The sequence below is a fragment of the Mustela erminea genome, chromosome X, assembly GCF_009829155.1.
Source record: "Mustela erminea isolate mMusErm1 chromosome X, mMusErm1.Pri, whole genome shotgun sequence".
Classification (NCBI taxonomy): domain Eukaryota; kingdom Metazoa; phylum Chordata; class Mammalia; order Carnivora; family Mustelidae; genus Mustela; species Mustela erminea.
This window is the reverse complement of record NC_045635.1, coordinates 63,756,896-63,771,159: the sequence shown is the minus strand read 5'-3', so window position 1 is coordinate 63,771,159 and position 14,264 is coordinate 63,756,896. Positions and strand designations below refer to the sequence as shown.

The following is a 14,264-nucleotide window of genomic DNA, read 5'->3' as shown; positions in this document are numbered from 1 at the left end:
ATGAGTATATTTTTGAGGCCTTTCTGAAAATGCCTTTGTGCTGTCCTGCTTGAAAAGTTGGTTGCATTTGTGTGGCCGTTATTGTGCTGCTAATGCCTGGGCTGGATTCAGTGGGCCCATGGCTTGTCCCAGCAACCTCTTGATTAACTTCTGTCAGGTTTGTTGCAAGGTGTTGGGTGCTGGGACATCAGACTGAATATTACCATTTGTAGTTGTTCTGCATGTGTCCAGGACTGGTGTGGGTCAGGTTCATGAACCCTAGAGTTTACAATGAGAATAGGGCCTGTCAGGCAGCATTCTGCTTACCAGAGGAAGGATAACTGAATTAGCATTGATTGAATGCTTAATATTTCATTTTGGTTCAGATAAAACATACCTATGGAGGGCGCCTGGGTAGCTCAGTGGGTTAAGCCTCTGACTTCGGCTCAGGTCATGATCTCAGGCTCCTGGGATCGAGCCCCACATCGGGCTCTCTACTCAGCAGAGAGCCTGCTTCCCCCTCTCTCTCTGCCTGCCTACTGTGATCTCTCTGTCAAATAAATAAATAAATAATCTTTTTAAAAAATGCCTATGGAGTGTCTTCCATGTGCTTGGCATTTTATATGGCATCACATGTTCATCTTACAGTGGAAGAGACAATAGATAAAGAAGAAACTGTAAATGTATGATCCAAGGTGTTATGTTGTACAGTAAAGTTCTATATAGTGAACTCTGAGTTCACAAAGGAAAGAACAATAAATTCTGTTTGGAGGTTCCAAACAAGCTTCATTGAGTAACTGACATTGGACTGAGTTCTTATGGATGAATGTACTAGCATTATATTAGATGTTTTAGGAGAGTAATTATTACTCAGGATGATTTTGGTTACAAAATACAGAAAACCCAACTCACACTGGCTGAAACAGATCAGGGACTTATTGACTCATGTAACAGGAAAATATAGAGATAGGAGAGGCTTTAATCATGGTTTAGTCATTACTTTGCTTCTTTTCTTTATGATTCTCTTGACTCTGCCCTCTTTTATATGTTGGCTTTGTCCTCATCCTCATTTCCCTTATGGTTGCAAAAGGGAAACCAGTGGCAACGAGGGTGGATGCTTCTTCTTTTATATTCAGTGAGGCAGTGAGGCATTGTTTCTCACAATGTAACACAAAAGTGAACTTTAGTGGTTCAGGACAGATAAAGTTTAGGGTAAGATTATAGTAAGCATGGGGGCGCCTCCCAAACATTAGTTAAAAGCAGTTGAACCATTCAATAGCTTAAGGGCAGTCCCGTTTTCAGGCTTTGTTTCTTTTTCGCTTAATTCTTGCTTTTTAAATGATGTCCCAATGAGGGTGACTAGGTAGCTCAGTCAGTTGAGCATCTGACTCTTGATTTCAGCTCAGGTTGTGATCTCAGGGTCATGAAAGTGAGCCCTGCGTTGGGCTCTGCTCTGAATCTGGAGCCTGCTTAAGATTTTCTCTCTCTCTCCCTCTGCCCCTCTCCCCTGCTTGTCTGTGCACACATGTGCATGCACGCTCTTTTACTCTCTCTCAAAAAAAGAACAATCTTAAAAAATAAATAAATAATGTCCCTTTTCCTATGTCTTTTATGTGTCTTGATTTATAGGTCACATTCTGGACTTCAGAATAGTAATACTATTTCTATAACACAAAGGTCACTTGTTCTATCAAGGCATTCTTCATAGCCTGCATATGTAATGAGAGTAGTGGACAAAGTTAATTATGAGAGGGAAGTGTTGCAAATGGTTTATGAGCAATCTCTGAAGTCTGCCACATCAAGGTTCTCAACCCCTCTTTGCCATCACTTAGCTGGCTGCCTTGGACAAATTAATTCATCTCTTGGAGCCTTGGTTTCTTTATCTAATAAAGATGGAAATAATATTAATACCTATCTCATAAGGTTTGAGGCTTGCATGAGATAATCCATGTAATATATATGGCAGAAGCTCCCCAAGTTTCTTGGTTCACTGTGCCTTTCCTGTGTTAGTAACTGTTTTCACAGCATCCCCAAGCCAAAGGAAGTATTTAACCCTTCTGCTATATTAAGAACAAAACACATAATAGTAAGTAGTAGTTCATGCTCTGCCCGACAGATGTCACTGTGTTTCCCTCAAAAAAGTAAAATACAGTAGCCCTGTGAGTTGGCTACGGCACCCTGGTGTGCCTTGGTGCACAGTTTGGGAATAGAACACTGCCAGGCAAACAGTTGGTGCTAAATACATGGTATTTGTTATTATTATAAAATGTCTGTGATTGTTATTAGAATATCTGTTATTGTTATTAAACTGTTATTACCAAAGAGGATACTGACCTACTAGTTTGATTCAGATGTTGAATATCCCTGAGGAAAGATGCTTCCCTTTTTGGTAGTAATATCTTCTAGTCTCAGGTTTTCTCTTAAGTTAGGACCAAATAACCCTAGCTTGAGAGGGGAGAGTAATTTCTATGTGCATGGAGAAGAAAACTTCATTCTCAAAGGAAGTGCACTTTTCTAGCTTCTAGTGATTTCTAGTCAAAAATCACTCTTTCAGAAGAGGCTTCTATGTATTAGATTTAAAAAATATACTTTCCTATGTTTCTGCCTGTCCTCTTCTACTCTCCTTTTCCTTCTCTTTCCTCCTCTACCTCTCTTCATATTTCTTTCAGCCAGTGTCTGAGACTTGGCCCCATCTCCATCATAATGAAGGGATGCTTGATACTAAGTTAAAAAAAAGTGATTGGTTGAACTCTGTTTTGAATCTCAGCTTGGTCTGTGAACCAGTAAGAACAGTGGGTAATGATAGTTCATTCTTGTATTCTTCTTTCCCTTCCCCTGAGGGAGCATAGGAAAACAATTTAAACAGAGAGACTCCAGAAGTTGGCCTGTGGGCTTGGACACAGGAAGCTGAGGAGAATAAAGGTAAAGGCTGTGCTGAATTTCCAACTCTTAGCAGTTGAGGCCCATGAGGTATCTTTGACATTTTCCTAGAGGCTAGAGCTGACTTTAGTTCTATTTGGTTGTTTAGATTCACTGAAGGGAATCTGATGTCAGAGGTATAAGGAATAGAATAGCAGACCTGTCCATGCACTGTTGACTCTGGGCCTCCTTGGGGCTGGCCAGCAGAGGTCGGGAGTGGCCGGCTGGCTTTTAGCCCTGGCCAGCTGGCGGCGTTTGCTTTGGCCGTTGGGGGAAAGAGCACTTTGTGGAAAGCTGGTCTTCCCAGCCAAGGGCCTATTTTCATCTTGAATCTGTTGAGTCCAGCCTGAAGTCTAGATCCAGGATCAACAGAGGCTGTGGAAAATAGGACTGGATGCCTGGCAGCCAGAACTGTGGGCTTTGTCTTCCTGACCAGGACATTCTTCCCTGAGCCTGTGAAAGTAAGAATGATGGAAACTGGGGTAGTTGTGGTATCAGGGCCAGAGAGAGTTAACTGCTCTTTGCATGGTCATTGAAGCCCAGGATTGGCTGTAATATATCACTAGGCCTCATCTCTTCCCAGGTCTTCCAATCTAGGAAGGTGTATGTGTGGCTAGAGCTGACATAGCTCCTGAAGTGCCTGAGCCCCCCTAAATGGGGGCCTCCACACACTGAGGGACCACTAGAAGGCTGGATCAATAACCTTCCCAACCAACCATATACCACAGGAACACAGAGAAGTATCAGTTTGGTTCCTTTTTTTCTGAGATCTCGAAGTCTTTTTGGGGAAACAAACCATTTTCACAAAGAGGTACCTTTAGTACTAGACAGGGTAGAGTGAAGCTCATGTGAATAGCACAAAGAAGCGCTAAAGGAGTTCAGAGGAGGGCAAAAGGGCTAGGAGAGATATAGGTTTAGATGGGTCCTGAAGAGTGACTAAGAACGAGATAAAGATATGATGAGAGTTTTCTTATGCTCCTAAGGCAGAAATCCTTTGAAACTGACTCAAAATATATTTTGATTTAGTATAGAATCCCGGTCTCCAACCAAATTATATTCACTAGGATACCTGTATTGAGATTGTTCTGAACTTGAGTTCGCATCACCAAAATGATGTGGTCTTCTCAGACATTACAACTTGTCTAGAGCTGGAAGAGAATTAGATACCTGGGGGCATGAATCACATTTCTCAAGTTCTTCTGTTACTTTGCTGCTCAACTGTTTCCCAACTTGAAACCCAATACTAGCTCTTCTGTTGCTTTCAGGATGGCCAAGCAGCTGTATTCAGTGTTCAAGGCCTTTCACACTCTGAAACATCCCTTCCTTACGTTCTCTCATTCTTTTTGGAGACTCTCAGCAATTTCATATAGCCTAAATCTCCATCTTGTCCCCTGAAGGCCATGAGAAATGGCTTAAAGTTATTTGTGGTCTCAGAAGACTTTGGTACCAGTCCCTGTCATCTGTTTGAGAATTTGACATTCTTCATGAGGTTTCTTCATTCCCTTTCATATCTAACATTATCATTACATTCTTACTTAAGCAGAGTTCTATAAAAAAAACTGATTCTCTGTTGCTGTAGATCAGGAGTCAGCACGCTTATTCTGTAAAAAGCCATATAGTAAATATTTTAGGTTCTGAGAGCCATACTGTCTCAGATGCAGCTACTCAACTCTGCCATGGTAGCAGAAAAGCAGCTATAAATAATACGTAAATAAATGAACATGGTTGTGGTCCAAGAAAGCTTTATTTATGGTATGATATTTGAATTTCATATAATTTTCACATGTCACAAAATATTTTTCTTTTGATTTTTTCAACCATTTAAAAATGTAAAACCATTCTTAGCTCACACTTTTCAGAAAATAGGTGATGGTTGAACATGGCTGGCAAGCCCTAGTTTGCTAACCTCCACTCTAGAAGACAGAATTTAGATTACTGGGTGGATATTATGGGGGATTGAGTTTGGGTTAAAATTTTAAAAAAGAATCAAGATTATTGGAAAATGTAATAAATTCCCTAGGAAGTTAAACCTACTCCTTTTCCACTGAACATATTAAAGCACCACTGACTAAGGATATCATAAGAGGACTCAAAGATTTTGTGGGGGTTTGGATTTGAGGTTTTGTAAGTCTACAGGACTGTGCTTTTGTGAGTTTTTCTTCCTCTATATAACCATCATTTCCCAACTACCTGCTGTCTTCCTTTAATTTTTAGAAGTCTGTGTGGTTGTCTTCCACTTTTATCCACCTAACATTTGATGATACTGTTTTAATTTGCTCCCCATCTTTTTCATATTTGTGCATATTCTTTCCCTTCCAGAAACCCAGGAGTTAATGTCAAAGGGCAGAGTTCATTAAGCAGCAGATGTACTGTTGCCTAGAAACCATGGGGGACAGCTGCAAATTACTGCAGGGGCCTTTTGGGGAAGATGGTCTCACCCAACCACCAGGGCAGAGTAAAGAGCAAAAGAGATAATATATGTAAATGCCCCTTATTTATTATACAAGCAGAATCTGATTCTGTTTTACAGAATATCATATCCTTTTTTACTTTACTAAAAGGAATTTAAATTTGCTTCAGGAAATTTCAGCTCCTTTTTTGCTCCCCTCCCTTCAACAGTGGTTTGATCCTGCTTCTTAGAACTGCATTCCCTTTCTGCCACTTCACAGTAGTGAAGATCCTGTCTCACAGACTACTAGGCCTTTTATGTTCTTACTTTCCCTTCTTCTATCCCTACCCCGAAGTGGTTTAATGACATCTTATAGAAAAGCCTCCTTGTTTTGCTCCTTATAGATCTCAGTGGTTTGATTCTGTCTGGGGAACATCAGCATCTTTTCTCTTCTGTTTTACACCAATAATTTGATCCTACGTCATTGAGCATCAGTTTCTTTTAGCTCCTCCCCCGGGGTCTACAGTGGTTTGATCCTGCCTCACAAAGTATTAGGTCCTCTCTGATTCCCCCTCTAACATCGCCACCACAAATGGTATGGTCCTTAGCATCAGGTTCTTTTTGTATCCCACACTGGTCTTCGAAGCAGATTGAAGCTGCTTCATCTCATTCCTGATTCAAATTGATCCCTTCAGTGGCTCGTTCTTACACTAGCAACGTAAAACTGGCCCAAATGGGTTTAAAGTGGTCAGAACTTGCTCATGACCAGTTCAAACCTTTTCTCACACGGAAAAATCAGTTCTGACCAGTTCTAATCTATTTTGACCAGTTTAATGTAATTCTGCAGAGCTGGAGCCTGAGGTCGGTAAACTCAGGAAGACGGCTGAAGACGATGCTGATTTGAGCCAAAGCAAGGAATCAGGTACTTACAAAAGTTGAAACTGGGCTGAAAACTAGGAAAGAAAATAGATGAAATGAGAGAGTAAAATGTAGGAGCCAGAGTTGGTTGAGGGAAGCTCAAAAGAGATTAGTTGCACCCAAACCTATTTTTTTTTTTTGAAAGGTGAGAGGCCATTTTGAGGAGGTAGTGCAGGATTTTGGGCTCTGCCTTTGTATGTCTGGGAAGCAGTATGGAAGCTGATACCATCCAGCAGTCCGATCCAGCTGGAGCTGAGACTGGGTTATATGTGGCCCCAGTGATACCTGGTTCTGCTATTCTTTGTGTCTGGCCTCATCTCAAGTTGCAATTATTAGAATCCCAAACCACAAATGACAACATTTCCACCCCTTTAACTGTGGATGGTCATGATGCTTTTTAGCTGTTTAGGGATGTTATTTAGTTTAGAAGAAGGGATTGGTAAACCTTGAAGAAAAACTAATTACAGTAGATAATCATTAAGTGCAAAACTCATTTAATTAGAATTGAGTTGAAGACTATACCTTGCAATTTTTCAGAGATATGTGTAAAAGAAGGTGGTAAGTTGAGAACAGTATTTAATCTTTCTCCTGTGGGACTGGTTATCTATCATCTTATTATTGACTGAAGTAAAAATTGGCCTGCATTTTCTGGATTTCTCCCAGGTGGTTGTCCTGTCCTTTACTAGGACTGTAGTAGATATTGAAAGAAATGAAGTCTGGAAAATGGAATTTTTATAGATTGTAGCATTTCTAATTTGAGCAAAATTTCTGCAGAGGGACAGTTGGCAAAGGCCAGAGGCTTTGATGATGAGTGACAGAATGCTGCAAGATTGAGGGTGGGGCTGGGGCTCTCGTTTGGTGCAGGATGTCTCAACATCTTTTTTGCAGATAGATGAGGCTTTATGGCTATTTACAGGTTAAAAAAAGGAAGTATTCTTAGAATGGCATAAGAACTTTGCTGACTGGGAGGGAAATTGATCCTTTTATGAAAGAATTTGGCTTAGGATCCTATAATTTGAAAGATGTCTTTTAGGAAAATGGATTCAATTAGCCACTGCCTATTTTTTGACTTGGAAGAAGGGAGGCCATTTTTGTCAAGACAGTTGAATGGCACTTCCAAATGTCAAGGTAGAAAAAAAAATCAAAAGATTTGGATTCAGAAGACCCAGGCTTTAAATCCTGTTTCTGCTATTTGCTACATGGGCCTTGAGCAAATTATTTAACCTCCCAAAGACTTACTTTCCTCATTTGTGAAATAAAGTTAATATCATCTGTTCTAAAAGAAAAATAACCTTAGAGTTTAATGCCTTTTGGAGCAAAGTAACTGCCATTCAACATTGTATGAATAAACTAAATTGTATGATGGATTATTTTTGTGTATATGTGGGGAAAATAATACACAATTTAGCTTGATAAAGACATTTATTTATTTTCAATTTTTAAAAAATATTTTATTTATTTATTTGACAGAAAGATAGAAAGCACAAGTAAGCAGAGCAGCAGGCAGAGGAAGAGTGAGAAGCAGACTCTCTGCTGAGCAGGGAGCCCTATGTGGGGCTCAATCCTAGGACCCCAAGGCAGCCACTTAACCAACTGAGCCACCCAGGTGCCCCGATAAAGAGAGTTTTTAAAAAAGTCTTTCAACAATGTTAAACCCAAATGAAGCTAAACTAAAAATATAATAGATGTCAGAAATTATTATTTTTATAATAATTTTTTTATTAAGTGACACTCAGAAAATCCATAGCATAAAATGGCTCCTTGTTTTTCAGATTCATAGAGATCTCTGGATCCAGATTCAGTTCCTATTTCATCCTGGACCTGTGGCCACTAGAAGCCCTGAGATGTGGTATGCACCATCATAAATTGTGGTGATGCAGGTGGTGGATAAGAGTTGGAAGAATCATGTCAGAGATATAGGTGATAGGTATGGACTAATGTAAACAGGGTAGGGTGTAACAAACTGTCCTTCAGCCATAAACATCTTGAAATTATTTCTTACAAGACAAACCTGGATTACTTCCCCTGGATTCTGTCATCCTCCTTGAAAACAGCAGGATCAGGTAAAGGAGCAACAGGAAGGACAATAATGTAGACCTTTATGAATATGGAAATCCTGATTCTGCCATTCATAGGTGATGGGGATGGGAGCCAAATAAGGCAGCAGAGCTTGAGCTGGAGAAAACCAACATTAGATTTTAATATATTTTTGACCATAATGGCTCCATTAAGGAGCTGTGTTCTGCATACAGATTTGTGGGCTTGGAAATGTGGCCTTTTTAAAATAAGGTTGACTAATAGATGTAAGTGTTTGATAGTTACAGTTAGTGTACCTGTATTACTGCAAGGTGTATAATAAAGATTTTTATTTTTATGACATCCTGGTTAACAAGATGGAGAAAACTTGAGCTGTGACATTGTTCCTTTAGTTGGACTCTGAAAGATTTTTTTAAAGTATACTATTCACTGAGCACTTACTATGTACCAAGCATTTTGCTAAGTACTTTATGCATTAATCATTTCATCCTGAAAAAAGCCTTATTATCTATGTGTAATTAGCTTCATCATACAGATGGGAAAACCATTTACAAAGGACACTAATAATTAATTCTAAGTTTCTCTGGAGCAGAAATTTTATTCCTGCTCCATAGCATAGGATTTTTTTTCTTTTAATTTTTATAACTTAATTTTATTTTTTCAGTATTCCAAGATCCATTGTTTATACACCACACCCAGTGCTCCATGCAATCCGTGCCCTCCTTAATACCCACCATCAGGCTCACCTATCCCCCACCCCCCCACCTTCCAAAGCCATCAGTTTTTTTATCAGAGTCCTGCAGTCTGTCGTGGTTCAACTCCCCCTCTCACTCCCCCCCAATTCACTTTTCCTTTCCTTCTTCTAATGTCCTCCATGTTATTCCTTCTGTGGAGCAGAAATTCTTGAGAAGTGTGTGTGGAATGAAAGGGAGGATGAAGGCACATTTTCTGAGGGGTTTAGTAGAATCACCTCAATGAAAGTTTTTTGAAACCATGTAGGCATTTCCCCCATTATAGTACTTTCCTTAGAAGTACTACAGAAGGCCTACCCCTCCTTGGGTATTTTAGATGTTTTGTGAGTTACTGTGATTATTGTGAAAGAGTGAAAGGAAGGGCCCTAAGGTGTGTTGAAGAGAGGAAAAAGGTTGAGCTTTAATATTGCAAAGGGAGATCCTTGATGTTGAGCTGTAGGACTTTGTACCGGGTTCCATCTTGATTTTAGCATTTTAATTAACAATTGGATGGAGAAGTAGAATAGTATGTTCATCAGATTTTTAAGAGACCACTGGAGTGTGGGGGGGTATATATACTGGATACCAGAACCAGGAATTCAAGAAACATTTACTAGACTGTAACAATGGTTCAAAAAAGCAAAATTAATTTGATAAGAGTAAATATGACATCTTGCACAAATTTAATAAAATTTAAAAAATATTCCATAGGATAGGTTAAATTTAATATGGCTGCCAGAAAAGTTAATGCATACTCAGTCTGCATTAATAGTAGTAGAGAGTCTACAATGAAGGAGGTAATTATTCTACTCTTCTCTAGGTTTGTATGAACTACACCTCAAGTATTGTGTTAGTAGTGGCAGCTATCTCTTAAAAAGGGACAAAAACAAAATAGAGGTTAAGAAAAGAAGCTTGAAGGGTGAAGTGGGACATGATTGCTATCTTCCATTATCTAAAAGGCTGTCATGAGAAAGAGAATTTTATCTGCACAATTGTGACCCCAAGGGACAGAATTAAGATTGTTAGGTGGAAGTTACGGCAGAGCTGTCTGAAGATAAAATGGGTTGTGTTGGAAGGGAATGAATTCCCTGTCACAGGGAATATTTAAGCAGAGACTAGCTGACTACTTGTTAGGGATTTGAGATTTGTTACAAAACCTCAAATGTAGTCTTATTGCTACAGTTCAGTGGATTGAGAGAATTTTCATTGAGCATTTCTTGAATGTTGTCTGGTTGCTGGAGGGGGTGGTGATCAGAAAGGAGAGGTATAGGGTAACCCTGATGATAATCTTTTAATCCAAGAAAACCCTGGGGTTAGCTGGTGTGGCTCAGCCAAGGATGATACTGAAGGCATAAAAGCACTTACTAAGCACCCTATACATGCCTGGTGATTTGACCTGTATTATTTCTTAGTTTTCACAACAATCAGGTGAATTATATATAATTAGCATCTCTTTTACAAATGAGAAAAAGGAGGTTCAGAAAGTTTAAGTGACTTGCCCAGGTTCATGCAGCTAGTAAGTGACTTTGGGGGAGCATATCAGAGTTCTGTGCAGGGAAAGATGTGACAGAATTTCTACTTGTTACCTGAACACTTCTCCAGTTGAGTGAAGAGTTGGTATTGCCAGAGGCAAGTCAAAACTGTGTGGACAAGCATGTCATGCTGGGCTGGGTGCCTGGAGTAGATGAGAATATCATAAAGATATATGATCAGCCTCTAGTCCAACAGATCCTGGAGGATGGTGTTGGAATGCAACTGAGCTATTACACAGGCTAAATGGCATGACTGTTTATTCATAATGTCTGTACCTTATACGGAACAGAATGGCACAGCTGTCAAAGGATATAAAGATCTTCAAAGTCCAGATAAACCTATCTATTTTGAAAAACAGAAGACTGTGCTCGAGAGAGGAGAAGGACTTTTCAAACCTGTTCCACTTAATGAATTTGCTCCTGATATTGCCAAGGAAGTTATTTTTAAAAATGTAATTTAGCAAATTTAGGACTAGAGCTTCTTAGAGCTGATTTGTTTTTCAGAAAGGACCAACTCCCCTGTGAAATGTGCTACTCTATTTCAGAACTACAATATGGATAGGTAATGTTCTGGTTTCTACACCTCCCCCCACCATATTATAGAAATCAGCATCATATAAGTTAAAAGAGCATTAGTTTAGAATCAGAAAGATTAGATTTAATTCCTTTACTGGAACCCATGGGATGTTCTTTAGTTTTTTTGAGACTCAGATTCATTATCTTTGAAGATAGGAATAATAATAGCTCTATTTTAAACATGTGGAGTTTGAGGTTCTTCTGAAAAATCCAGGTAGAGAGATTAAGGGAAGGCTGAAGCTCAGGGGAATGACTGGATCTAGAGATACAGATTTGAGAATCAACAGCCAAAGGGAAGGTACATAAAGCCACATGCATGGATGGCATTGTCTAGCAGAAGGATTTCTTCCACATGATGACTCTTTAGCTCTTTGAAGTTGACAGTTATGTAATCCCAATTATTCAATTCTCTAGGCATGGCATCCCTAGATCAAAGATATTTCTGAATGTCTTGAATTCTAGCCTCTACATCAGCCAAACTGTCCTTTTGAGGACATATTATGTTTTGGTTTTATCAGTCTTGAGGTGTGGTGTTCTAAACATAGTATTCCTGGTATGGTATGGAGTTAAGTACAAAACCCTTAACTTATTCATTTTATTCACTATACATTTTTGGTGGCTCTGATGGAGATTGTCCTTGACAGTACCTTGAGAAATACTGTCCTATGGCATAGAGAGAACTGCATTTGAACCACTCTAGTCCTTGGCATTGACATAGCTTGACATAGCTTCTAGCTCCCTACCCGGTCTTGCCTCACTGCTAAATGCAGGCATGAAGTTGTTGTGGGATATTACCAGCCCCATTTAATTTCCTAATAACCAACACTTGGATTTAGTGGAAAAGATAAAACTTTTTTCCCTTGCTTTTTCATTTTTTTTAAAAAGCTTCTTAGGTACTCTGGAACTGGCTTACCAGTATTTAGAAGGGCACATCATTGTGAGCCAGAATGACAGAGGACTCAAAAGGTAAGGTTCATTGATTGGTGATTAATGACTTCTTACCTCCCCCAACCCTAATTTAATACACCATCAAAAAAACCAAATGTCAGGTATATTAAACAGTTTTATGCAAAATATTGAAGATTTAAAAAATAGAAGGAAATGTAGGTAAATAAATTATTTCCTCTTTGCATATGCTTAAAGTAATATATGGTGTCATGAAGGAAAGGTTTATATATTTTTATATAGAGAAATGAAAATCTCTGTAAATATAAAACATAAAAAATATGAAGTACAGATGATAAACTGAAAAACTGCAACAAATACGACAATTGCAGTTGATACTCATTTGTGGATCCTATTCATTTAGTCACTAAAATTTATTTGTAATCCTGAAATCAATACCTGTGGTGTTTTTTTGGTCATTTGTAGATATACACAGTGGCGACATTTGAATTACCTGATGTGCACATTCCTCTCTGAGGTCCAAGAAGATGATTCTCTTGTCTTTTTCTTTTAGCTCTCAGGCTGTAAATAAGTGTATTTTCAGTCAATTTAGTGCCATGTTTTTCACATTTTTGTGCTTTTTCTTGGCAATTTTAAAAAAAGATTTTATTTAAGAGTGCACGCACGCATGCGAGAAAGAGAAAGATAGCAAGAGAGAGCATGGTAGGGAAGGGAGAAGCAGGCTCCTTGCTGAGCAGGGAGCCATTCGTAGAGCTTAATCCCAGGACCCTAGAATCATGACCTGAACCGAAGGCAAATGCTTGACTGACTGAACCACCCCGGCCCCATTTTTCTTCGTGATTTTGCTGTTTATAATGTCCCCCAAGTGTGATGCTAAAGTGCTGCGTAGTGTTCTTGAGCACAAGAAGTCTGTGATATGCCTTACAGAGAAAATACATATGTTAGATTAGCTTAGTTCAGGCATAAGTTACAGTGCTATCGGCTGTGAGTTCAATATTAATGAATCAACAATGCGTGTTAAATAATGTTGTCTCTAAACAGAAACCCATATAAACAATGTATGTATTGATTTATTGACAAAAATGTTGTGACTATGTCTCACAGGAACATAACTCTGCCAGAACTAAGCCAATCGAACATATCTATTTTCCCCATCTCCCTCTCTTCTCCTTCCCTTTCCCCTCTCCTTCTTCCTTTCTCTCCCTCTCTTTCACTTCCTTTCCCTCTTTCTGTTTCTCTCCCTCTTTCTCTCTTTCCCTCCCTCCACTTTTGGTAATGCAGAGAAAAGAAAGATTCATTCAGATTTGGGTAAAGAGGTAATGTGAGCAGGATCTTAGAAGACTTCAAGAAGGTGACATTTGAACTGAGTAATAAAAGATTTGCAGGATTTTTCTAGGTAGAAAATGCAGGGCAGACCTTGACCTTCTTAGCTTCTAAATGCCAATGATGCTACCACAGATTGTAAAAGCATGCCTTTGTGATTCAATGAGAATGATTTTCCTTTGATATAACTGCACCCAGAATTTTCTAGTGCTTTCCCTCAGATTCCAGGTGCGTTGTCATATTCTGATGCCCTGATGTTGGGATCAATAGAGGATGGACATAGAAAAAAAATCAAGAATACATCATTTTGATGAATCAGGTATGTAATGTGGAGAATGGATTAAAGTTGGGGAGATTTGGGGGTGAAAAGGAGAAAGGAACAGATATTTGTTGAGAACAAAGATTTGTTGTAGTGTTACAGTTCTTACTTAATTTTAATGAGTTCATTTAACAACCCCATAAAGTAGGCAATTATTCCAATTTTACAAATGACAAGTAATGAAGGCCTAAAGAAGGGTAAAATAGTGGAGGTGGTGAGAAATGGATATATGCAATTTACATTTTGGAAATAAACTTGAATGTAGCAGTAGGAAGGGTAGAGAAATTATTAATCAGCTTAACTGTAATGTGCAGATAACACCGCTCAGTTCACAGTGTTATGCCATAAAGTTAGATGAAATAAGGGCTATGACAATGCTCTATAAACTGTAGACCATTATACCAACGAGAGATGCTCAGAAGCTTTGAGCTTTGGCAACTTGGGAGGGTGGAAATATTATTAATGGAGGTGGGTACTGAAGAGGAAGAGTGTTTTGGAGGGAAGATGATATTTCCTAATTCTTCAACATCTCCTCTTATCCTTATCAGTTCACCCGTCTCTTGGCAATTTCTATTGTTTTTTACCACTGTGCATAGAGACTCCATCTACGTAAATATCTGTAAATGCATAGATTA

The 14,264-nt window shown here is 39.0% G+C and overlaps 1 long non-coding RNA gene across 3 annotated transcripts in view; it reads left to right on the top strand.

Moving 5' to 3' along the window:
* The first annotated feature begins 5,931 nt into the window (after nt 1-5,931).
* LOC116583134 overlaps nt 5,932-14,264 on the top strand; it is a 77,284-nt gene continuing 68,951 nt past the window's right edge. For all 3 annotated transcript variants that reach the window (XR_004282626.1, XR_004282625.1, XR_004282624.1), the window contains exons 1-4: nt 5,932-6,209; nt 7,978-8,054; nt 11,967-12,047; nt 13,532-13,629. This is a non-coding gene — a long non-coding RNA (uncharacterized LOC116583134). The remainder of the gene's footprint in view (nt 6,210-7,977; nt 8,055-11,966; nt 12,048-13,531; nt 13,630-14,264) is intronic.